The sequence below is a fragment of the Hemitrygon akajei genome, chromosome 14, assembly GCF_048418815.1.
Source record: "Hemitrygon akajei chromosome 14, sHemAka1.3, whole genome shotgun sequence".
Taxonomy (NCBI): Eukaryota; Metazoa; Chordata; class Chondrichthyes; order Myliobatiformes; family Dasyatidae; genus Hemitrygon; species Hemitrygon akajei.
In genome coordinates, this window is record NC_133137.1 from 107842860 (window position 1) to 107870838 (window position 27979).

Genomic DNA, 27979 nt, shown 5'->3' on the forward strand with positions numbered 1-27979 from the left:
ACCAACATGAAAAGCTTCATTTCTACCCACTAAGAAACATCATAGAAGCAACGCTGTAAGTTCATATGACAGTCGATACGTTGAAGTAAAAATATTAACGCTGATTCTGTTAAAAGAAATGACAGTTGATGAGGTTTATTTTCTTGTGCCATTGAAAGCATTGCTGGAAAGATTGTGTCGGAGTCTACCTAAAACTGTTGATGGCTTAAGCAGATTCTGCCTGTATGTTGTACTTTAATGAGACTTTAATGTAATACAGTTCGTTATAGTTTTATTTTTACAAATATTTATGATGCAAATGTGTCAAGAAAGAAACAGACACTGTATATGTTTTGTATTATTTTATCAACAGTTTTCACTATACGTTAATGTGGAAGAGTGAACAGTAAACGGTTAATCTTACTGCGACTCTGTCTTCATTGGCTCTGGTTTAACTTGATGTTTAGTCAGAGTTTCAACACACTGCACGAGAACACTACAAAGTTATTTAGTAAGATTCATGGGATCCATGGTCACTTGGTTGTATAGAGTCACCAGGCTAGGGTCCGTACCAAGGTCATAAAGAAAGCTTTTGGCATAATCAATGTACTGAGTGCAGGAGCTTGGATGTTATGTTGTAATTATATAAGACATTGGTGAGGCCTAATGTGGAGTGTTGTATCCAGTTTTAGTCACCTACCTAGAAGAAAGATCAGAGTGATAACCAAGACTGAAAGAGCACAGAGAAAATTTACAAGGTTGTTGCTTGAGCTTGAGGACCTGAGTTATAGGGAAAGGTTGAGTAGGTTAGGACTTCATTCCCTAGAATGTAGAGGATTGAGGGGAGATTTGATAGTGGTTACAACACAATGATTTACAGTTTCAGAGACCAGGGTTCAATTCCTGCTGTTATCTGTAAGGAGTTTGTACATTCTCTCTGTGACTTCATGGGTTTCCTCCAGGTGATCTGGTTTCCTCCCACAGTCCAAAAACATACTGGTTGGTAGGTTAATTGGCCATTCTATATTGTCCCATGATTAGGCTAGGGTTAAATCTGGGATTGCTGGGCAGCATGACTTGAAGGGCCGATTCTGCACTGTATTTTAATAAATAAATACACACAATGACGGGGGATAGAAAGAGTAAATGCACGAAAGCTTTTTCCACTGATGTTTGGTGAGACTAGACCTAGAAATCATGGGTTAAGGGTGAAAGGTAAAATGTTTAAGGAAACATGAGGGGGAACATCTTCACTCAGAGGGTGGTAGGAATACGAAGCAAGCTGCCAGCACAAGTGGTGAATGTACAGTTGATTTCAACATTGAAGAGAAATTTGTATAGTACATGGATGGAAGGGGTATGGAGGGCTATGGTCCAGGTGCAAGTCACTGGGACTAGGCAGATTAATGGTTTGACATGGACTAGATGGGCCAAAGGGCCTGTTTCTGTGCTGTATTGTTCTATGACGCTATAGGGATCTATTCAGGGATCTATTCTGGGATCTCAGTTGCTTGAGATACAGCTAAATGACATGAAAGAAAATGTAGATGGGTAATTTGGTAAATTGTAGATGATATAAGGATTGGTAAAGCTGTGGATAGCGAAGAAGATTGTGAAAGGATACAGCCAGATATAGATCAGATGGAAAATTGGCTGAGAAATGGCAGATGGCATTTAATTTGGGCAAATTGGAGTTGTTGCAGCTTTGGAGATCAAAGCTAAGAGGAAAGTATACAGTTAATGGCTGACTCTTACAACATTGATGTGCAGAAGCATTTTGTGGTCCAAGTGCATAGTTCCCTGAAAGTGGCTATATAAGCAAAATGGGTGATCAAGAAGGCTTGCTTTCATTGGTTGGGGTATTGAATATAAAAGTCAGGAAATGACACTGTAGCTACATAACACTTTAATTAGTATGTACTTGGACTTGTTGCAATCCAGGAAGGACATGGAGGATTTGGAAAGAGTGCAAAAGAGGCTTACTGGGTTATGGACAATAACGAGAGATTGGACATTATCTCACAACTAAATTTAGAAAATTGACTTTAAATGTGCGTTATCTATTGGTTTTTAGTTTTGTATTGTAGGAGAAAGGATAATGTGATAGCCACTGTAAGAAAAGTGTGGGACATTTGGTGAATGGGGAGTCACTACTGAGTTTATGAATACTTTTCATTAGCCAATTTCATATGTTCCAGGTAAAAAGGCCTTGTCTGTAATGCAGCTTCCATTCATCTTGCTGCTGTGTGTCTTTCATTTCTTATTCATTCTGTGGTGCTGATATAGAATCACAAGCTGGTAAAAACACAAAGTGTAGGAGCACACCATATGGTCTTTTAAAACAGGGCCATTATTCAATACGATCATACTGCAAAACTCATTCAATTTATAAACAAATCTATATCCCTTAAGAATTGAGCAGGACAATTCTTTTCATCACAATCACTAAAGTCACCTTGCCACCTTCAACAATTTATTGATAGATGTATCCAAACCTCTGCTTCCTTACAACTAATTAAAACTGTACATTTTTAATTGTATCTTTCCCTATACTTTCAATCAAAATCTATCAACATATTTCTATGCAATAAATTTCATCTACCATTTGTCCATCCATTTCCTCCAACCTGTCAAAGTTCATTTGAATGCCATCAGTATCGTCCTCAAGGATTACCATTTGAAATATATCCTGTATTTTCTATTTCCAGTCACCTTCCACTGGATCCTGTCTACAGGCTCCTCCTGTGTATTCCCTAAAGACAAGAGGGACTCCATTATTGCCATATTATACAAGAACAGAAGTGACAGGAGCAACTGAAGTAATTATCTCAACAACTCCATCTCAACAATATTGGCAATATGTTGACACTTGTAATCCTCAACAGACTCCATTTCACCATACAAAGTCTTTACCCTGAGTTGTACTACAGTTTCTGAGCAGAGCAATCAAACATCGACATGCTTTTCTCCTTAAGGCAGCTGCAGGAGGAATACAGAGAACAAAGCATAATACCTTTATCAGTTTGTGCAGAAAGGGCTGGTCTAACTGCTAGAAAAAAAATGCCTGTTTTTCACAACTCTTCTGCACATTCTCCCATGCAGCTATTTGAGACGCTGGTCAAAGTAATGGTCCATCCTTATGGTCACTCAACATCTGCAGTGAGGTCAAACAAGGGCACTCTAGACTTCAGCAGTCTATTACTAATGACATGGAAATAAAGACATACTCAAACAACATACCTTTAGTGCCTCATGAAACATTCTTTTCTATAGTTATATGCTAGAATCTATGCCGAGATTTTGGGCTCAACATTGATCGCAGTCACCAATGTCTGGGGCTGACTGTCACTGGCCTCTTTTTCTCTCTCTACTATTAAGCCTATAATACTTACATACTTGTGATGTAATATCTTTGACAATTTCTCACATGATGTAAGCATCAACCTGTGCATTAGGAAAGCTCCCCAATGTTTTCACATTTACAAACAGGGTGCAATTAAGTAACAAACAATTAGTGCATACAATGCCAGTGCCTTCTACAGTGTGGTAGTGAGACCTGGACTGTACACCACAATCAGGAACATTCTGAATATATACTGGCAGGATAGTATTCCAATTTCTGACATCCTGGACTGTACACCCATCCAGACTATGCAGAAACTGCTCAGGCAACAACACACTCATGGTGGAATTCCCAAGATATTCTCAATGAGGAACTAGTTTCAGGAAAAGGCCAATGATTTTAAAGATATCTGCAAGAAAACCAAAGCCACTAGAACATCATGTTGAGCAACTGGAGGGAGTTGTTGCAGCATTGCAGTCATTGGAACCACAAAGTCTTCAACTGTGTTAAAAGAAAATCCAAGAGAAGTAACTAGTACTTGCAAGAGACAAGAGAGCCAACAGGAAGAACAAAAAGTGCATAGACACAACCAAGAACACCTTCAAGTGCAACCAATACAATAGGGTTGGCCACAATGGCAGATACAGTTCTCCAGATTAAAGGCACAATCAAAGGTTTAAATCTATTTTAGAGCATGTGAAATCGGAGCTGGATTATGCTGATTAGCTTAATTATTGATCGCCAGTGTTAAAGTTGCCCATTTAGTCTTACTCCCTGTTTTGTCCTATCCAGTCTGTTTCATGTAAATGCATTCCCTTTTATCTTGTTTTGTTATCTTTTATGTGACACTTTATCAAATATCTTTAAGAAATCCAAATACATTAACATCTGCTGGTTTCTCTTTGTGCCTCCTACTTATCACATTGTCAGATTCTAGCAAATTGGGCAAGCACAATTCCCTTTTAATAAGACTATGTTAATTGCTTGATTGTCTTGTGATTTTCCCAATGTCCTGCTATTACCTCCATGTTAATATTGGCATTACAGTAGAGAAAAACCCAAAGGGCCTCACTTACTTCCTTTTTAGATTCCTGTTGAAGCATTTACTATCTGTTTTAAGCACTCACAAAATGCTGGTGGAATGCAGCAGGCCAGGCAGCATCTATAGGGAGAAGTACAGTCAACGTTTCAGGCCGAGACCCTTTGCCAATTTATATAGTTTGCTAGTTTTCTCACATAGACTATCTTCCTCCTCTTAAATCCAATGGAGCCTGTCACAAGGATTGTTACAGAAAATATTTCCTACCAAATACAATAAGCATATACAACAGTTCATCTCTGTGCGACAGGAGAACATTCATCATAGTACAATATTATTTTGTACATTATTATTATACTGTTTTATTAGGAACATAAAAAATAGGAGCAGGCCATCGAGCCTGCCCTGCCATTCGATAAGATCATGGCTGATCTGTCCGTAAACTCAGCTCCATCTACCTGCCTTTTCTCCATAACCCTCAGTTTCCTTACTATGTAAAAACCTATCTAACTGTTTCTTAAATGTATTTAGTGAAGAAGCCTCAACTGCTTCCCTGGGCAGAGAATTCTACAGATTCACCAATCTCTGGGAAAAAAAAGTTTCTCCTCATCTCCGTCCTAAATCTTCTCCCCTGAATCTTGAGGCAATGTCCCCTAGTTCTAGTCTCACCTACCAATGGAAACAACTTTCCGACTTCTATCTTATCTATCCCTTTCAAAATTTTGTATGTTTCTATAAGATTCCCTCTCATTCTTCTGAACTCCAGAGAGTATAGTCTCAGGCGACTCAATTTCTCCTCATAGGTTAACCCCTTCAACCCTGGAATCAACCTCGTGAACCTCCTCTGCCCTGCCTCCAAAGCCAGTATATCCTTCCTCAAGTATGGAGACAAGAATTGCACACAATACTCCAGGTGCAGCCTCACCAGTACCCTGTATAGTTGCAGCATGACCTTCCTGCTCTTGAATTCAATCCCTCTAGCAATGAAGGCCAACATTCCATTTGTCTCCTTAATAACCTGTTGTACCTGTAAGCCAACTTTTTGTGATTCATGCACAAGCACTCCCAAGTCCCTCTGCACAACAGCATGCTGCAATCTTTCACCATTTAAATAATAATCTGCTCTTCTATTACTCCTTCCAAAGTGGATGATCTCACATTTACCAACGTTGTATTCCATCTGCCAGACCTTGGCCCACTCACTTAACCTATCCATATCCCTCTGCAGACTCTTCACATCCTCTGTATAATTTGCTTTTCCACTCAGTTTAGTGTCATCAGCAAATTTTGCTACACTACACTCAGTCCCCTCTTCCAAATCATCAATGTAAATGGTAAACAGCTGTGGGCCCAGCACCGACCCCCGCGGCACCCCACTCACCACTGACTGCCAACCAGAGAAACACCCATTTATACCAACTCTCTGCCTTCTATTGGTTAACCAATCCACTACCCATGCCAATACACTTCCTCCCACTCCATGCATACATATCTTATTTATAAGTCTCTTGTGCGGCACCTTATCGAACGCCTTCTGGAAATCCAAGTATACGACATCCACCTGTTCCCCTCTATCCACTGCAATCATTATGGCCTCAAAGAACTCCAGTAAGTTTGTCAAACAGAACCTGCCCTTTCTGAATCCATGCTGCGTCTGTCTAATGGAATCACTCCTTTCTAAATGTTTCTCTATTTCCTCCTTAATGACAGTTTCAAGCTTTTTCCCAACTACAGATGTTAAGCTAACTGGCCTATAGTTGTCCATCTTTTGCCTACATCCTTTTTTAAAAAATGGCATGACATTTGCTGTCTTCCAATCCGCCAGGACCTGCCCAGAATCTAGAGAGTTTTGATAAATAATTACCAAAGCCTCTACTATAACCTCCGCCAATTCCTTCAGCACCCTGGAATGCATCCCATCAGGACCAGGGGACTTACCTACCTTCAGGCCCTCCAGTTTGCACATCACTGTCTCTTTAGTGACAGTGATTTTATCGAGGTCCTCACCTCCCATTTTGTCCGTAACATCCTTCTTTGGCATATTAGATGTGTCCTCCATCGTGAAGACTGACACAAAATAGTCGTTCAATGCCTCAGCCATTTCCTTATCACCCAATATGAATTTCCCCTTGTCAGCTTCCAAGGGACCTACGTTGACTTTAGCCACCCTGTTCCGCTTTATATATTTATAAAAACTTTTGCTATCTGTTTTTATATTTTGTGCTAATTTACTTTCATACTCTATCTTTCCTTATTTCTTGTTTAGTTGTTCTCTGTTGCTTTTTAAAATTTTCCCAATCCTCCAGTCTCCCACTACACTTTGCAACTTTGTACACAGGAGGTTTTAATTTGATACTATCTTTTATTTCCTTAGTTATCCAAGTCTGGCTTTCCCCACACTTACTTTCTTTTGACTGAAATATAGTTCTGTTGAGCACTGTGAAAAATCTCTTTGTAAGTATTCCACTGTTCCTCAACTATCCTACCAAATAGCCTGTGCTCCCAATCCACATAAGCCGACTCCTCCCTCATCCCGTTGTAGTCTCCCTTGTTCAAACATAATACACTAGTTTTAGATCTAACTATTTCATCCTCCATCTGAAAATGTTTTTGTACATTATTATTGCACATTGCTACATTTAATTGTGTATATTATTATTCTGTACATTATTATTAAAGTCTGCACACTGCTAAGCATGTTTTTAAATGTTGCTGCTGTAATGAAGGAATTTCTGTCTTGGGATCAATAAAGTACTTACTATTAATTATTAAATGTCATGTGTCTGTTGATACCAGCAGAATGTGTATTTTTTTTGATAACATGGCATGACAGACAGATAGTGACAGACTAAAATGGTTTTTGGTCCATCACTATTGTCTTCAAGTTTCACCCAAAATTCATGGTATCTACAGACTTTGAAAAGTGCCCTGTTATAGATATTATGAAAATATAGATGTTAAGAAAAAAATCGGGGGTTACAGTACCACACTTGGGGAATATCACAAGGTTCTTTTTTAAAGCCCAAAGAACAACTGTTGATCATAACTCTGTCTTCTATCTTAAAACTAGCTCTGTTTCTATGTTCTCATTAGCTGTCTTATTCCATCGGAATCAGCCTTACTGATAAGGTAATTTTATGACATTCTAACAAAGATCCTTTGACATCCTGTTAACAACATCATCCACATGAATCAATCACCTTTGTTACCTCATGAAAAAAAATTAAAACAATTTGATTTTGCACGATTAACCTTTTAAAATTCATGCTGGCTTTTCTTAATTAATTCATCCAAATAACTATGGATTTTGTCTCTCAATCCACTCCAGGTGATTTATATAACCATATAACAATTACAGCATGGAAACAGGCCATCTCGGCCCTCCTAGTCCATGCCGAACACTTACTCTCACCTTGTCCCACCGACCTGCACTCAGCCATAACCTTCCATTCCTTTCCTGTCCATATACCTATCCAATTTTACTTTAAATGACAATACCGAACCTGCCTCTACCACTTCTATTGGAAGCTCTTTCCACACAGTTACCACTCTCTGAGTATAGAAATTCCCCCTCGTGTTACCCCTAAATTTTTGCCCCCTAACTCTCAACTTATGTCCTCTTGTTTGAATCTCCCCTACTCTCAATGGAAAAAGCCTATCAACATCAACTCTATCTATCCCCCTCATAATTTTAAATACCTCTATCAAGTCCCCCCTCAACCTTCTATGCTCCAAAGAATAAAGACCTAACTTGTTCAACCTTTCTCTGTAAGTTAGGTGCTGAAACCCAGGTAACATTCTAGTAAATCTAAGGTTGCTTCCAGACTGTTATGAATGGAAGCAGCAGAATACTGACTTAACAGAGGAGAGTGTTGAAGGAGTTTTGTGCGGTCAACCTCATTAAAATAAAGGTTGTAGACAATGAGAAAGATGACGTCAAATTGTTTTATCACTTGCTTTTTACAGGACATTGGGTGACTTTGCTAAGACGTGCTTCAGAGTTTAGCAGAGGTCATCCATTCAATTGAAGGAAAGGTGAGCAGATGTTTGGGAGGTGACCATATTTTCAAGGGTAAAGAAAGGTAGATTGGTAAGGATAGAAAAGCTCATTTGTGAATTGTTAAAGGCATTTGATAAAGACGGTTTGAAAAAATTGTCTAAAAAATTGCTGCTTAAGGGAGTTGGCTCTGCACAGGTTTGCTGTGTATTTACCTATGTTACACAGTAAATACTTCAAAATTGTCTTTTATTCCTTGCAAAGCAGATCTCTCTTTCTGTACAATGCAATCTCAGATTTGGAGTAGAAAGCACTATCTGATTTACAGATTACACTGCATGAACTAATGAGGGGTTAAACATTCTAAACAGGCTCTTGAGGTAATAACACCAACGCATTTGCCTCACGACTCCTTTTAAGGTGTGGCTCTGTTACCATGGCTACTAAAAGCTCATGGGGCTCAAGTACACTGAACAAAAGCAGCAAGCTGCCCCTAATACCTTGGCTCGTGGAAAGCTTGAAGTCCTACAGATGAAGAGAGCTGCATGCTATATGCTCTGTCAATGTAGCAAAGAATCAACATTCTCTTTGTTAACATCCTTTAACTAGGTCAGCAAATCCCTGCCTCTCAAAAATGGAATAAGGAAATCTCAAGTAACTGAGGGAAGCAAGAATGTCTGATCTCAATGTGAATGTTCTGGATTAATATCAATTGAGAAATAGAATCAGTAACACTGGAAGAGGGATTTGTTGAGTAATAATAACCTAGAGAAGAGAACTGGACTGGTATCAGCAATCAATAACAATGGACTCCGTGACAATTTGAGGAAGCAGTATTAACAACAGTAAAGGTGGGAGATGGTGCTGGGAATGATAGTGTGAGGGAGCTGGATTAAATTGTATACATGCAATCAACAGTGCAGGACATGGGTCTATTAATATCTGTCCAGATACATATAACACAATGCACAGGAGTACTGAATGACTTTGCCAAGATGTTGGATTTCACCTACCTTTGGTGCATTTAGCCATATTATATCATCCTCAAACAATCTCAAAGTGGTCAAAAGAAACTTGAATTAGCGAGAGGGTATCTTATGTCCATAGTACATTTAAACACCACACCAGCTACATACAGCGATCAACAATTGGCTGTGTAGCCACATTTGCCAAAGCAGCCACATGGGAACAGCACATATTATAACTGCCACAGAGGACAGTGAGGTTGTGGAGAGAGGAATGCTGGAAATATCTCCTTTAGAAGTTGGAGTCCCTCATCAATCGAACAATGTTACATGACATTTGATGATCTTGCCAAACATGTCATTTTCAGATGCAAACCATTAACTATTCTCTTGTGCGGTCATACACACACCACAAATTGTACAGCTTCGGAATCAGAATCAGGTTTATTATCACCGTCATGTGTCGTGAAATTTGTTAACTTAGCAGCAGCAGTTCAATGCAATACATAATATAGGAAGAGAGGAAAAATATAATAATAATAAATAAATCAATCAATTACAGCCTATGTATATTGAATAGATTAAAAATCGTGCAAAAAACAGAAATAATATATATTTTAAAAAGTGAGGTAGTGTCCAAGGGTTCAATGTCCAATTAGGAATCAGATGGCAGAGGGGAAGAAGCTGTTCCTGAATCACTGAGTGTGTACCTTCAGGCTTCTGTATCTCCTACCTGATGGTAACAGTGAGAAAAGGGCATGACCTGGTGCTGGAGGTCCTCAATAATGGACACTGCCTTTCTGAGACACCGCTCCTTGAAGATGTCCTGGGTACTTTGTAGGCTAGTACCCAAGCTGAAGCTGACTAAATTTACAACCCTCTGCAACTTCTTTCAGTCCTGTGCAGTAGCCTCCCCATACCAGACAGTGATGCAGCCTGTCAGAATGGTAAGAGTGGGCTCCTTCACCTCTGCCCCTTTGACCCTCAACACAGGTGCCCCTCAGGGCTGTGTACTAAGCCCCCTCCTTTACTGTCTGTATACCTGTGACTGTGTCACCACTCACAGCTGCAATCTGCTAATTAAATTTGCTGACGACACTACACTGACTGGCCTAATCTCAAATAATAACGAGACAGCCTACAGTGAAGAAGTCATCACTTTAACACAGTGGTGTCAAGAAAACAACCTCTCCCTCAGTGTTGCAAAAACAAAGAAGCTGGTTGTGGACCACAAAAGAAATGGAGACAGGCTAACCCCTATTGACATCAATGGATCTGGGGTTGAGAGGGTGAACAGCTTTAAGTTCCTTGGCATAAATATCACCGAGGATCTCATGTGGTCTGAACACACCAGCTGTGTTGTGAAAAAAAGCATAATAGCGCCTCTTTCACCTCAGATGGTTGAAGAAGTTTGGTATTCCCCCCCCCCCCCAAATCCTAAGAGCTTTCTACAGGGGCACAGTTGAGAGCATCTTGACTGGCTGCATCACTGCCTGGTATGGGAACTGTACTTCCCTCCAATGCAGGGCTCTGCAGAGAGTGGTGTGGACAACCCAGTACAACTGTAGATGTGAACTTCCCACTATTCAGGACATTTACAAAGACAGGTGTGTGAAAAGGGACCGAAGGATATTGGGGACCCAAGTCACCCCAATCACAAACTGTTCCAGCTGCTACCATCTGAGAAATGAGCATAAAAGCCAGGACCAACATGCTCCGGGACAGCTTCTTCCACCGGGCCATCAGACTGATTAATTCATGCTGATACAATTGTACTTCTATGTTATATTGACTGTCCTGTTGTACATAATATTTATTATAAATTATTATAATGAACATTGCACATTTAGATGGAGATGTAATGTAAAGATTTTTACTCCTCATGTACATGAAGGCTGTAAGTAATAAAGTCAATTCAATTCAATTCACGGTACATCTATAGAAGTTTTTGAGTGTATTTGTTGACATACCAAATCTCTTCAAATTCCTAATGAGGTACAGATGCTGTCTTCCCTTTATACTGTAACTACATCAATATGTGGGGACTAGGTTAGGTCCTCAGAGATCTTGACATCCAGGAACTTGAAACCACTCACTCTCTCCACTTCTGATCTCTCTATGAGGATTGGTATGTGTTCCTTTGTCTTACCCTTCCTGAAGTCTACAATCAGCTCTTTCATCTTACTGACGTTGAGTGCAAGGTTGTTGCACTCAATACGAATAGTGTTACTTTATCTACAAATACCCCATCTTCTACTCTACCCCCACTCTCACCACATCATAGTACTTCAACCTCCAGTCAAGTTACTAAAGATACAATAATGAAAAGGCACTAATTTTTCATCATCTCCTCTATTTAAGCTGGTGAGGAATAGGATGAATGTCATACATACAGAAGGGGAGTTCTCAAGAATCCTGTACTCCCTTGGATTCAGGAGGTCATTCTCTTCCTCATCAGCTGAGGGGCCTAAGGAACACAAGATACTGTTTGTCCAGAAGCTAAATGGAGTCTGCCAGGAATACAGCAATCAAGGTTTCTTTTTCTTTAACTTGTGTTACTGCATCAACATTCAGATGTTTTTAGCATAAAATTTATAGATATTTCTATGTTAATAAAATCAAAGGATATGGGGTTAGTACTTAAAAATGAATTGAAATGGTATTAAGGTGAAATAACAGTCATGATCTTTTTAGATGGTAGACCAATGACAAGGGTTAAACAGCTTACTCTTGCTTCTATTTTTAGGTTCTTATGTTATGTCTTTTAAGTATCAGGGATAGATATTCATTCATTGACTTATTACTAATTGTTACTACCAATTTATATGGACCTATACAGCTGGTAAAAAAAAACAATATTTCAGTACTTTTCTGCTGATCCCTGATGCTTTAATTTGATGTTCAGTTTGCACTGTAGACTACAACTCTTTGGGCTTCTTCATAAAATAAACACCTTAAGGCAGATGATACTTCAGTTCACTGCTGAGTTGGGAAATCTGCCTGTTGATTGTCAGCTGGGAAAGATCCTTGATCGTTTTCCACATCCATTTGCTTCTCCATGTCTTTTGGTTGGACCTGAAATTGGACCATCCTCCTGGTTTCAGTGCCCCTCTTCTTCTAACACTACTATTGTTTTATGTTGACCAGATTCTACAGCACTCAGAGCATCATGAGATATCTCAACTCATTGGTGCATACAAGATGCTGCACAATTGATTCAGGCAGCAGAATCCCATTATTAGTAGACATGTCATTTTCTATAATAGAGTTGGTGCAATCTCTTCTTGCTTGGACACTCATTTGTAATCACCTGAACTTGTGTGAGGAACTAGTGAAGTGGAGGGTGGCCCTTGCCCCAGCATCCCAAAGCTCCATGAATAGGGTACTGTTGTTGATTAAAATATCTGAAGGTGTTGACTCATGAAAATGAATGAATTACACTCAGTGGCCACTTTATTAAGTGTAGGAGTAAAATCCAGTGTAGCCTTTTGCTTCTGTAGCCAATCCACTTCAAGGTTCAACATGCTGTGTATTCAGAAATGCTCTTCTGCACACCACTGATGTAACACATGGTTATTTGAGTTGCTGTCAACTCTCTGTTAGCTTAAACCAGTCTGGCTATTCTCCTCTGACCTTTCTCAATAGCAAGGTGCTCTCGCCCATTGAACTGCCACTCACTGGATATTTTTTGTTTTTTGCACTATTCTTTAGAAGCTCCAGAGACTGTTGTATCTGAAAACACTAGGAGATCAGCAATTTCTAAGATACCCAAATTACCATGCCTGGCACCAACAATTATTCCATTGTCAAAGTCACTTAGATCACATATCTTCCCCATTCTGATGTTTAGTCTGAACAACAATTAAACCTCTTGACCATGTCTGCATGCTTTTAATCATTGAGTTGCTGCTTTAATGAAAAGTTTGAGGTTATTAATGGAAACTGTTATGGCACATGAATGAAGACATTGCTTATAGGAAATGAACATACAGACAGATTGCAGAACCAAAGCACCCATCATCCATTCACCGAAATCAACACGAGTAAATCTTTGCTCCAGTGGTAGAGAACATTGGTAATTTCACCAATGTGAGCAGTGAATTGAAAGACACAACATACATCTGCTTCTGGATGGAATGATTCAGTAGCTAGAATTTGAGCACCAGTCTACCTTTGACCTCTACTCAGAGAACATTCTAGGCATAAGACCATGGCTAAAAGTCATCCTGCAAAAGATGTCCTGAGATGATATGAGCCTGCACAGAAATAGAGTAGGTAGGTCTCTTTCACCCGTGTATTTGCTTTGTATTTCAGTAAGACATAGCCATGCCACTTCCTTGTACTGATACCATATCCCTTGATTCCATTTGTTATCTAAAAACCTATTGATCTCTGCCTTGAACATACTCCATGACTGAAACTCCAGCACTTTTAGACAGAGGTTTACAACCAAGTCAGTGCAAAAATTTCTTCTCAACATTCTATATGTTGACACTACAGTTTCTGATTCTCAAAAATCATGAGGCGCATGATTCCGGGAGAGAAGGAGAAACTAAATTCCAATACATTGGCATTTCAGTGGAATAAAGGAAATTACAATGACATTAGAGGGAAACTGGCCAAAGTTGACTGGAAAGGGACACTAACAGGAAGGACAGCAGAGCAACAATGGCTGAAGATTTTGTGAAAATTGAGGGATGTGCAAGACAGATATATTCCAAATAAGAAGAAATTTTCAAATGGAAGAAGGACACTACTGTGGCTGACAAGTGAAGTCAGAGCTAAAGTAAAAGCAAAAGAGAGGGCATACAATGAAGCCCAAGCTAGTGGGAAGATATAGAATTGGGAAGCTTTTAAAAACTTGCAGAAGGAAAATAAGAAGCTCATCAGGAAGGAAAAGATGAATTATGAAAGGAAGCTTGTAACTAATATCAAAGAAGATACTAAAAGTTTTTCTATGTATATAAAGGGTAAAAGAGAGTCGAGGGTAGATATAGGACCAATAGAAAATGACGCTGGAGATATTATAATGAGAGACGCAGAGATGGCAGCGGAACTGAATGTGTATTTTGCATCAGTCTTCACAGTGGAAGATATCTGCAGTATACTGGACATTCAAGAGTGTCAGGGAAGTGAAGTATGTGCAGTGAAAATTACGACTGAGAAGGTGCTCAGGAAGCTTAATGGTCTGAGGGTGGAAAAATCTCCTGGACCTGATAGAATGCACCCTTGGGTTCTGAAGGAAGTAGCTGGACAGATAGCAGAGGCATTAACAATGATCTTTCAAGAATCAATAGATTCTGGCATTGTACCAGATGACTGGAAAATTGCAAATGTTACTCCACTATTAAAGAAGGGTGGGAGGCAGTAGAAAGGAAACTATAGACCTGTTACCCTGACATCAGTGGTTGTGATGTTGTTGAAATCGATTGTAGGGATGAGATTACGGAGCAACTAGGGGCACATGACAAGATAGGCCAAAGCAAGCATGGTTTCTTGAAAGGAAAATCCTGTCTGACTAACCTACTGCAATCCTTTGAGGGAATTACAAGCAAGGTAGACAAAGGAGATGCAGTAGATGTGGTGTACTTGGATTTTCAGAAGGCCTTTGACAAGGTGCCACACATGAGGCTGCTTAGCAAGGTAAGAGCCCATGGAATTACAGGGAAGTTACTAGCATGAGTGGATCATTGGCTGATCAGCAGAAAACAGAGAGTGGGAATTGAGGGATTCTATTCTGGCTGGCTGCCCGTTACCAGTCCAGTCCACAGGGCTCGGTGTTGGGACTGCTGCTTTTTACGATGTATGTCAATTATTTGGATTATGGGATTAATGGATTTGTGGCTAAATTTGCTGATGATACAAAGATAGGTGGAGGAGTGGGTAGTGTTGAGGAAACAGAGAGCCTGCAGAGATACTTGGATAGTTTAGGGGAATGGGCAAAGAAGTGGCAAATGAATACAATGTTGGAAAGTGTATAGCCATGCACTTCAGTGGAAGAAATAAATGGGCAGACTATTATTTAGATGGGGAGAGAATTCAAAATGCAGAGATGCAAAGTGACTTGGGAGCCCTTGTGCAGGATACCCTAAAGGTTAACCTTCAGGTTGAGTCGGTGGTGAAGAAGGCGAATGCAATGTTGACATTCATTTCTAGAGGTATAGAATATAAGAGCAGGGATGTGATGTTGAGGCTCTATGAGACACTCATGAGACCACACTTGGAGTGTTGTGTGCAGATTTGGGCTCCTTATTTTAGAAAGGATATAGTGACATAGGAGAGTGTTCAGAGAAGATTCACAAGAATGATTCCTGGAATGAAAGGGTTACCATATGAAGAGCATCTGGCAGCTCTTGAGCTGTATTCCCTGGAGTTCAGGAGAATGAGGGGGGATCTCATAAAAGCATTCCTAATGTTAAAAGGCCTAAACAGATTAGATATGCCAAAGTTATTTCCCATGGTAGAGGAGTCTAGGAGAAGAGGGAATGACTTCAGGATTGAAGGACATCCATTTAGAACAGAGGTGTAGAGAAATTACTTTAGTCAGACATGGTAAATCTGTAGAATTTGTTGCCATGAGCAGCTGTGGAGACCAAGTCATTGGGTGCATTTAAGGCAGAGATGGATGGGTTCTTGATTAGCCAGGGCATCAAAGCATATGGGGAGAAGGAAAGGGAGTGGGGATGGTTGGAAAAATTGGATTAGCCCATGATTGAATGGCGGAGCTGACTTGACAGGCCGAATGGCTTACTTCTGCTCCTATGTATTATGGTCTTATGACTCTGCCAATTCTATTATTATTTCCCTTCTCTTTTAAGAAGTTCCAATGGATTATTTTATTATACTTTTCCAATTCATCTGCCCCAACCCATCCTCCTACCCTCATAAAAAGGATAGGGTTCCCTTTGTCCTTACCTACCACCCACGATCTTCCATATCTAGCATATCATTTTTTATGTAACTTCCACCATCTCCAATGTGCTCCTACCACTAAGTATATCTTTGCTCCCCCACCCCTCAACTCGCCACTTACTGTAGGAATCACAATCTATCTGATTTCTTTGTTAATTCATCCCTCGCTACTGATGTCCCTTCTCGCACTCATCCCTGCAAGTGTGACAAGTGCCCACTTGCCCATTCACATCATCCTTCACCACCATTCAGGGCAGTGAAGAGTCATTTCACGTGAGGTGACACTTCACCTGTGAGTCTTTCGAGATGATCTGTTGGTCTGTTGCTGCCTCTTCTGAAATGGTGAAACCCAACACAGATTGTGGGACCACTTTGTTGAGCAACTTCTTTCTGACCACCATAAAAGGCAGGATCTTAGGAGATCTCGAAGGGGGAATGAGAAACTTAGGAGAGCTCAAAGGGGGCATGAGAAGGCCTTGGTATGTAGGATTAAGGAGAACCCCAAGGCATTCTATGTGTATGTGAAGAATAGGAGGATGACGAGAACGAAGGTGGGACCGTTAAAGGATAAAGAGGGCAACATGTCCCTGGAGGCGGAGGAGGCTGGGGAGATCCTAAATGAATACTTTGCTTCAGTATTTACAAGTGAAAAGGATCTTGATCAGAATGAGGTCGAAGTAGAGCGGGCCTGTGTGCTGGACAATGTGGAGATTAAGGAAGAAGAAGTGCTGGATCTTTTAAAAAACATTAAGATTGATAAATCCCCAGGGCCGGATATGATACACCTCAGGTTGTTGTGGGAATTGAGAGAAGAGATCGCAGGAGCATTGGCCATGATCTTTGAATCGTCTTTGGCTGCAGGGGAAGTGCCAGAGGACTGGAGAATGGCAAATGTCATTCCCTTGTTTAAAAAAAGTAATAGGGAGAAACCTGGGAACTATAGACCAGTAAGTCTTACATCAATGGTATGCAAACTACTGGAAAGGATTCTTAAGGATAGGATCTATGAGCATTTGGAGAAGTACAGTCTACTCATGGATAGTCAACATGGCTTTGTGAAGGGAAGATTGTGCCTCACAAGCCTGATTGAGTTTTTTGAAGAGGTAACAAAAGAAATTGATGAGGGTAGGGCAGTGGATATGGTCTACATGGACTTTAGCAAAGCATTTGACAAGGTCCCTCATGAGAGACTCATCCAGAAAGTCATGAGGCATGTGATAAGTGGAACCTTGGCTGTTTGGATAAAAAATTGGCTTAAAGGAAGAAAGCAGAGGGTAGTTGTGGAAGGAAAGTATTCTGCCTGGAGGCTGGTGACTAGTGGAGTGCCGCAGTGATCTGTCCTGGGACCCCTGCTATTTGTGATTTTTATAAATGACCTGGATGTAGAGGCGGAAGGATGGGTGAGTAAGTTTGCGGATGACATGAAGATCGGAGGAGTTGTGGATGGAGTTGTAGGTGGTCGACGGTTACAAGAGAATATAGACAGGCTGCAGAGTTGGGCAGAAAAATGGCAGATGGAGTTCAATCCGGATAAGTGTGAGGTAATGCATTTTGGAAGGACAAACCAGAAGACTGAGTACAGGATTAATGGTCAATTACTTAAGAGTGTGGATGAACAAAGGGACCTTGAGGTTCAAATCCATACATCCCTCAAGGTCACTGCACAGGTTGATAGGGTAATTAAGAAGGCCTATGGGATGCAAGGCTTCATTAACAGGGGGATTGAGTTCAAGAGTAGAGAGGTCATGTTGCAATTCTACAAATCTCTGGTGTGACCGCACTTAGAGTATTGTGTTCAATTCTGGTCACCTGATTATAGGAAGGATGTGGAAGCAATGGAGAGGATGCAGAGGAGGTTTACCAGGATGGTGCCTGGATTGGAGAACAAGTCATATGAAGCAAGGTTAGCAGAGCTGGGACTTTTCTCTTTGGAGTGTAGAAGAATGAGAGGGGACTTGATAGAGGTCTACAAGATTATGAGAGGCATAGATAGGGTGGATAGTCAGTACCTGTTTCCCAGGGCACCAATAGCAAATACCAGAGGGCATATGTACAAAATTAAGGGAGGGAAGTTTAGGGGAGATATCAGGGGTAAGTTTTTTACACAGAGGGTTGTGAGTGCCTGGAATGACTTGCCAGGGATGGTGGTGGAAGCTAAAACATTAGGGGTATTTAAGAGCCTCTTGGACAGGCATATGGATGAAAGAAAAATGGAAGGTTATGGGGTAGTGTGGGTTTAGTACTTTTTTTAAGGATTATATTGGTCAGCACAACATGGAGGACAGAAGGGCCTGTACTGTGCTGTAGTGTTCTATGGCTCTATGGTTCTATGGATCCCTTGTCGCTTCCTATTTCAATTCAACTTCCCTCCCATTCTGACATGTCTATTCATGGCTCCCTCTGTGTCCGCAGTCCACAATGCGGGAAAATTCCGATTGGGAGAGCAATATATCATGGTCCATCTGGGAAACCTCTAACCTGATGGAATGAACATCAATTTCTCGAACTTCCGGTAATTTCTCCCAACTTCCTCCTTGTCTCTTTTCCATTCCTCTTTCAGTTTACCCCTTCTCTTCTCTTCACTTGCCTCTCATCTCCCTCTGGTTCTCCTCTCCTTCCCTTTCTTCCATGGTCCACTCCTATTAGATTCCTTCTTCTTTAGCCTTTTGCCTCTTCCTCCTTTCACTTCCCAAATTCTTACTTCATACCCCCTCTCACACCTACCCACCTTTCCTCTCACTTGGTCTTGATCATCACCTGCCAGTTTGAACCATTTCTCCTCCCCTTCTTATTCTGGCTTCTTCTCCCTTGCTTTCCAATCATGATGAAGGGACCTGGCCTGAACCCTCTGTAGATACTTCCTGACTTCAGATCATGAGATTATCAGACATAAGAGCAGAATTAGGCCATTCAGCCATCGAGTCTACTGCACCGTTCCATCATGGTTGATATATTACCCTTTGACAACCTTTGATGGCCTTATTCATTGAGAATCTATCACTCTCCGCTTTAAATATACTCAATGACTTGACCTCTACAACTGCCTGTGAGAATGAATTCCACAGATTCACCTGCCTTTGTTCTAAAGGGACATGCCTCTACTTTGAGGCTATGCCCTCTGGTTTTAGAATCCCCATTATAGGAAACAATTCTCTCCATATCCGCTCTATCCAGGCTTTTCAAATATTTGATAGGTTTCAGTGAGATTCGCCCTTGTTATTCTAAGCTCCAGGAAGTACAGGCAAAGAGCCAGCAAATGTTCCTTGTATGATAACCCTTTCATTCCCAGGATCATTCTCATGAACCTCCTCTGGACCCTCTCCAATGCCAGCATATTCTTTCTTAGATAAGGTCACAATACTCTGAGTGTGACCTGAGCAATGCCTTATTAAGCTTCAGTATTATATCCTTGTTTTTATATTCTAGTCCTTTTAAAATGAATGCTAACATTTGCCTTCCTTACCATTGAAAAAGAATACGTCTGGGAACTCATATACTGTATAAAGGACTGACTCAGTGGACTCCATTGCCAGAAGTGCCTTAAGCCGTAGCCACTGATCAAGGATCAGTTACTGCACCCAGATCACCCAGTATATTGTTGCTTATTGAAAATGAGCCCGAGATATGCTGTGTACATAACTTTCATGTGGCATTGCTTGAACCTTGTATGTTCCTGACTTTTTATGAGTTAGTAAAGAAAGCTTTCCCCAAAATCTCCAATTTCTGCCAGCAGCTGAGCAAACGAGTGCCGCATGACCCAAGGACATCATGAGGTATGCAGCTGATGCTGGGCAAATGTCAATAGCACTGACTTGCACCAAGCCAACTTCTAAATGTTTGACAGCGTAATTTAATTGGTGCCAACATGCATAGAAATGCACACAAATAGATCCAATATTTGCTGGCAGTGTTGCATAAGTAATTAACTGCACTAGTGTTTTCTGTTGTGGTCAGTCATGCTCTGACTACCACACCTCACAGTCTGCCTGCGCCCGGGTGCCTTATCAAACTCCATTCTCAAAATACCCAAGGACACTCTGCCCACAGTAGCAGACAGACAAGACTCGGGTATTTGGCTGCTTCATAGGCTTCTCCAAAGTGTAAGCATTTCTAAACTACGTCTTTATAGAGTCTTGCCTACTTGTGGCCTTGAGAGGGTTTCTGTCATTTGTTGCCTAAAGGACATGCAGTATATTTCTCCAGCTTATCCTGACCCCAGTAAAACAGCCTCTAAACACCAGTCATCTTTCCAGTACAATCATTCCCCCTTAGCTGGACAAGTGTTGATGATTTGCTGTGTATTAGACCATAAGGTATTCTTTTAAGGACTAATTGCAAAGACTGCACGAGATTGATTATGTGCTGGGAATTACTGGAGCATGTAACACATCGTAGAGCCACGTCAATTTCAGTGCAGTGCTATACAAACTCTTCTGTGAATATTATTCTACATTCAATTCTCACTTTTTATGTGACTTACACAAATAGCATCAAGGTGAACTGCGTCTCTGATTTACTGTCATTCTAGGCCAGGGTGCAGGGATAGTAGTTTCTTACTGAAAGTGTGAAGAACTTGGATTAATGGCAGAGGAGATACACCCAAAAGCACACATACAGAGGAAGTTTCCCGAATGCCATGTTGAAGTATTGTCTAACATCCATTGAGAAAAGCAGACAGTAATAGAGGACACTGGAGGAAAGTTTTCTAAATAATATTGTGGGGTTTCTGGATTAACAACAGCAGAACAACACTAGCAATGAGTTACGGGTTATTGGACTTATTTAGGAGAATCACATCAACTTCAGAAGGGAGATAAAATGAACATTCAGAATTTCTTCCTTTCTAAAACAAGGCAGTTCATTTGGAAATCTACCATGATACCTTCAGGGAAAGAAAAATAATCAAAATATCCATGTCCATGTCTACGTGTCTGATTTTGAATTCCTTGATGTTTTCATGAGATCCATCATTGGACTCAAATATTGGACTATCAGAGTGAATATCAACTGATCCCAGAAGGCTGGTCCTCCAATAACTTGTCACCAAACAGTTCCTTAAATAATGACCCTCAGAATCATCTCTTTGTTCAGAATAAGTCTTTATACTTTTACAGTCTTTTAGAATTTACTGTCACCAAATATTCTACATACTTTTGCAGCACTTTATTGTGGTTATACTGTTCCAAACTTTTGCCTAAATGATGCTCACCCAGAACTGCTGCTTCCATTTAATCAACCAATTAAAAATGCAATTATTACAATTTAACAATTCTATGAATGCTTTAGCCACTTTGCACTGAAGTGGCCTTTTTGTGTTCTAATGTATTTTTCTTGTAAATGTACGTATAATGTATATGTAACTTTTTTTCTTGAGAATGCTGTTTATGTGAAGTTATATGCTTGTAATGCTGCTGCAAGTAAGTTTTTCATTGCACCTGTACATACATGTGCGTATGTCAATAAACTTAACTTGCCTTTTTCCATAAATTCATTTGTGGATCTAAGCTGATTGTTCTATCAGCAGCACCCCAGAGTACTCTGGACTTGTTTTGCATAAATTTGAGCATTAATACACTTACAGTTTTTCATTACAAGCAATGAATATGCAGAGAATGGAGGGATCTGGACCATGAGCAGGTAGAAAAATTATGTTATCATTGGTTTAATTATTTCTGCAGAATATCTTGCACTGAAGGTTTGTTCCTGTGCAGTACTGTTCTATGTTCAGTACAAAGTTTAAATTATTTACACCACATTTAGACAATGAGATGCTCTCAGGCATATTTTACAAATACCAATGTTTTCCAGGGAATTCCCCGCATTGCTGTAGTGTATATGGATTTTAGCAAGGCATTTAATAAAGTACCCCATGCAAGGCTTATTGAGAAAGTAAGGAGGCATGGGATCCAAGGGGACATTGCTTTGTGGATCCAGAACTGGCTTGCCCACAGAAGGCAAAGAGTGGTTGTAGACGGGTCATATTCTGCATGGAAGCCGGTGACTAGTGGTGTGCCTCAGGGATCTGTTCTGAGACCCTTACTCTTTGTGATTTTTATAAATGACCTGGATGAAGAAGTGGAGGATGGGTTAGAAAATTTGCTGATGAAACAAAGGTTGGAGGTGTTGTGGATAGTGTGGAGGCTGTCAGAGGTTACAACAGGACATTGATAGGATGCAAAACTGTGCTGAGAAGTGGCAGATGGAGTTCAACCAGATAAGTGTGAAGTGGTTCATTTTGGTAGGTTAAATATGATGGCAGAATATAGCATTAATGGTAAGACTCTTGGCAGTGTGGAGGATCTGAGGGATCTTTGGATCCGAGTCCATAGGACACTCAAAGTTGCTACACAGGTTGACTCTGTGGTTAAGAAGGCATACGGTGCATTGGCTTTCATCAATCGTGGGAATGAGTTTAAGATTAGAGAGTAAATGTTGCAGCTATATAGGACCCTGGTCAGACCCCACTTGGAGTACTGTGCTCAATTCTGGTCATCTCACTACAGGAAGAACGTGGAAACCATAGAAAGGATGCAGAGGAGTTTTACAAGGCTGTTGCCTGGATTGGGGAGCATGGCTTATGGGAATAGGTTGAGTGAACCCACCCTTTTCACCTTGGAGCGATGGAGGATGAGCGGTGACCTGACAGAGGTGTACAAGATTATGAGAGGCATAGATCGTGTGGATAGTCAGAGGCTTTTTTCCAGTCCTGAAATAACTAGCACGAGAAGGCGTAGTTTTAAGGTGCTTGGAAGTAGGTACAGAGGAGATGTCAGGGGTAAGTTTTTAATGCAGAGAGTGGTGAGTGCGTGGAATGGGCTGCCGGTGCCGGTGGTGGTGGTGGAGACGTTAATGATAGGGTCTTTTAAGGGACCCCTGGATGGCTACATGGAGCTTAGAAAAATAGAGGGCTATGGGTAAAGCCTAGGTAGTTCTAAGGTAGGGACATGCTCGGCACAGCTTTGTGGGCCGAAGGGCCTGTATTGTGCTGTATGTTTTCTATGTTTCTATGTTACTGGCATTGGTCCAGGTAACTCCAGATATACTCAAAGGGACATCCTGCAAATACTAACATATTCACAGGGATATGCTGCAAATAATGACACTCTTTCATGTAGAAAATTGAAGCAATGACACTCCTGCTGGTCCTCTGCAAATGCTCACATATTTTTAAAGACCTTCTATAAATATTCACACACAACTGGGGAAACCTCAAAAATGCAACATATTCACATCGAGTATTAATGTACTTTTTTATGAAGGCAACAATCTCACCAAAATATTGGAAAATTATGTTAAAAAGGTATTAGAAAAGATGTTCAACACCAAGCTTTTAAAGATTTTAAAAGAGACTTACAATTCTGCCTTAGAGCAAGCCTGAAATTTAGGATAACTTTTGATGTCAAAGTTTAACCACACTGAAGAAGAAAGCAGGATGTATAACTAAACTAGCAAGAAATATAAAAAAGGATTGCAAGCAATTCTTTAATAATGAAAAAAAAGAATGAAGTTAAGGTAAAGGTGTATTCGTTGGAGGTTGAAAAGGGAGAATTAAGGAAATATTTTTGACAGTAAATGAATATTTAAAATCAGTTTGTACAGAAGAAGATAAATGTAAAATGTAGGAGAGTGAAGAACTCAAAATAATCAATATTTGTAAAGAGGAGAAATTGGCAAGGGGGGGTGAGGAATAAAAGCCAATGAATCCATTGGATCTGAAGTTCCACATCCCTGGGTTCTAAAAGATGTGACTATAGACAAAGAAGAAGAGTTGATAGTGGTTTTATAGAAATCCTGAGGCTTTGTAATAAACCTTCTTGGATTAAAGACAGTGAATGTTAGAACTCAATGCATAAAAGCCATAGGAAGGGACAAAAGACAAAGAAATGTAAAACATTTGGCATGACATGTCCATCAATTGTCAAAAAATTGCCAGAAACTACAATAGGACACCTTGAAGGTAAAAACATGATTTGCTAGTGAACATGATTTTATGAAAGAAAAATCGTGCTGGACAAGAAAACTGATGAAAATAGGATGCCTGACTTTTCAATAGATTTTCTAAAGCCAAGGGAAAACAAAATAATAATTGGGATGGATCTTCCTGTGACTGGTTAGTTATGCACACTTGCCAGTGACATTGTTTCCACGCAAGTATTTCGAGCAATGAACCACCAGACATAGCCTTGCAGTAGGATACTGGCTCCAATGGATTTGTGATTTGCTGTACAGTTCTTAGGCCACTGAGAGCTGTTGGCTGAGGAGGCTCCTAGTGATGACTTTTGCTATAAGAGAGAGCAGGGAGATTCCTCTGTAGTTACCACAGCTGGACTTCCTCCTTTCTTGAAGATGATCATGACTGTACCACCTCTAAACTCCACTGGTAAATGCTCTTTCTTTTACGATGAGAATGAATTGTAGATTTATGATAAAAATTCTTTGTCAAGTTTAAAGATTTCATAGGGATGCTATCTGTTCCTATGACATTTTTATTTTTCATTGGTATATGGGCTTCTCTACTTCATGTTGGAGTTCATGCAAGACCGAATCAAATATGTTGGTGTGGGACGAACTCTAGTCTTCTTTGAGGATAGAATAAAATTTGAGAAGTCTTTGAAGTGTCAAATATTCACTCCTATGAATTCCTGACTAATCGCAATGTTCCCAGTGTATCTGTAGCAAACTGTTACAAACATTGCAATTATTACACTTCCATGTAAATTCTGATAAATAGACTCTTTTCCAGTATATATGCCAGTCTCTGAACAAACACAGAATTCCTTGAATCATGCACTAAATTGTAATACCATCAAGAATTACACAGGGTCTGTGATCTAACCCTGACAATGATCAATAATCAGTGTTTCTTCTTGAGTACATCACTTCTTTCAAAGTAATTTTCAGAAGTCTTTATTCATTAATTTTCCATCTCATTCCTGTTACCTTTCATGATTCTTCATGGGCCAGAAACACATTAGAACCTGAAAACATGATTAAAATGTTCAGAGCAAACACGAGGAAATCTGCAGATGCTGGAAATTCAAACAACAACACACACAAAATGCTGGTAGAACACAGCAGGCTAGGCAGCATCTATAGGGAGAAGCGATGTCGACGTTTCGGGCTGAGACCTCGGACCGAAACCTCGGCCCGAAACGTCGACATCGCTTCTCCCTATAGATGCTGCCTAGCCTGCTGTGTTCTACCAGCATTTTGTGTGTGTTGTTATTAAAATGGTCAATTGTGTTTAAGGACCACATGAGCATAATATAGTTCAGTTCATGCATGACAGGAAGGGAGAGACCACAGAAGCATAGTCCATGCCAAATCCCAACAGAGCAATCCTGTTCATCCTTTTCCCTATAACTTATTCTCTGCCAATCAAATGTCCTTTGATCCTCTTGTCAGTTACAAAGGTGTAATTGTTCTTATGTTCCTCAATCCATTGTCAATGATCTTCACTGTGATCTGTAACTTCTCTGCTTCTTAATTAACAATCACCCCCCACCCCCTTCACATCCCATCTCTTTGCAGATCAGCAACAACACTGGTGCTCATCATATTTTCTCTGGTTAAAAATCCTTCAAAATCAAAGAAGGAACATGTTCTTTAATGTAGCATTGAAGTGGGTGATGACCTGCTGGAGAATATCTCCAGTTTTTGGTCGTGCTATAATTATTCCAATATTCCATGAATCATTTTATAATTACCGGAACAGAAAACCAAAGAGGTCCAGAGAATACTTGGTAACAGGTAAGAGGAGAAAGAAAAAAGGAAGTCAGATTTGGCTTTTTATTAAAAAGGTAGAACTCGAGGTGTCCTGATGGAAGCTTTAAAGATTCTGAAAGAATCTGACTATTTTCAGATGGACAGTTAAGTAGATCAAATACTGAACTATACCTTAACTCCATTAACCTGTCTTTATTCTACACCAACTTTAGCACACTGAACACTACTCATACCTCTATTAGAAAATTGGCTCTCAGCACCTAAAGCCTGTTGGGAATAAAAAAATCTCATTCTCACACTTCGAATGAAGAAAAATCTGTTCGCTGATTTCACTCCTGAAAGATCTCGCTCTGATGAAAAGTTTCCTCTTCTGAAAGGGGTTTAGTGCACAGATCAAAACTGGCTCCTGAATGCATTATTGGCAGAAAAGCTGTTGAGTAGGAATCAGGGACTATTATTCATTTGCTTATCATTTCCTCCTACTCACCTCATCCCTTATCGAAACACACTAAAACAGACTGCCAACTCCAGTTCCTAGTTCAATCCTGACCTCCAATGTTGTCTGTGTGGAGATGACATTTGGATTCGAATTTATTTATTACACATATATGTTAACATACAGTGAAATACCGTGTTTCCATTAACAGCCAATACACCTAGGGTTGAGCTGGGGGCATCCCACAAGTGTCATCATACTTTCTGGCGCCAACATGGCATGCCCATAATACTCAGCAGAACAACACAGAACACAAAAAAACTGAACAGCAAATTAAGCCTTTCTTCTGAACCCACCCACACACATAGACAGTCCTTCAACTCCAGAGCAGACCTTCAGTTTCCAGGAGGTGGAATTGGCAGGAACATGGAGATTTTTAAATGGGGTTAGTGTGAATGGCTGCTTGATACTTGGATTTGGAAGGTTAAAGGACCTACTTCATGCTAAATGTTACTCTGATTTTATGACTGTATAATGCTGTAGCTTCTAAAGTCAGCCAGTGAACCTGACAGACAAGCAATAGAATGTAGCAGCAGATAATATTGAGCTGCATTGGGGACCATTGCATAGGCAACGATTAAAACTGACAAATGAGAAGCATAGGCTCCTCAATATTGGCTGTAGAGCAAGATCTAATTGAATAGGTCAGTTACAGCTCCCTGAGCAGTATAAGTACTCAGTGTAAAAATGCTTCCCATATGCTGAACTGAATGGATCTTGTTGGTTCAGAGACACTGATAACAAACTTAATAGCACCCAATTAATAGCAGTTCATTCCTGGGTTTGCTTCATCAGAAATTTGACTTGATTGTGCCCAATTAACAACTAAAACCACTGCAAACAGCACCATTCCCTTCCTAATTAGGCAGAGCTCATTTCAAATATAGCCTTCTTAATACTTCAGTAATTCTCTCCCACCACTTGTCCATGTCACTTAGAACATCCACTGACAAAAAGGACATGAATAGCATCATAAATCTCAATTAACTTCAAAACTAGAGAGATTGGGCAATAGATTACATGCATATATACACAAACATACACTCAATGACCACTTATTAGGTACCATTGAGTACCTCATGGTCTTCTGCTGTAGCTCATCCATTTCAAGGATCAACATGTTATGATATAACATAACATAACATATAATATAACATAGAGACTCATTCCACCGAGATGCAACACTGAGCGTCATAGGAAGTCATTCCTGCCTATAGCCATCAAACTTTACAACTCCTCCCTCAGAGTGTCAGACACCCTGAGCCAATAGGCTGGTCCTGGACTTACTTCCACTTGGCATGATTAACTTATTATTATTTAATTATTTATGGTTTTATATTGCTATATCTCTACACTTTCCTTGGTTGGTGCGGCTGTAACGAAACCCAATTTCCCTCGGGATCAATAAAGTATGTCTGTCTGTCTGTCTGTCTGAAATAAGAGATGTTCTTCTGCACACCATGGTTGCAATGTGTGGTTATTTGAGTTACTATCACCTTCCTGGCAGCTTGAATCTGTTTGG

The 27979-nt window shown here is 40.2% G+C and overlaps 1 protein-coding gene across 3 annotated transcripts in view; it reads right to left on the reverse strand.

Moving 5' to 3' along the window:
- Positions 1 to 27979, reverse strand: part of shank3a (SH3 and multiple ankyrin repeat domains 3a) — a 1154364-nt gene that overhangs the window by 1001882 nt on the left and 124503 nt on the right. The window lies entirely within an intron of this gene.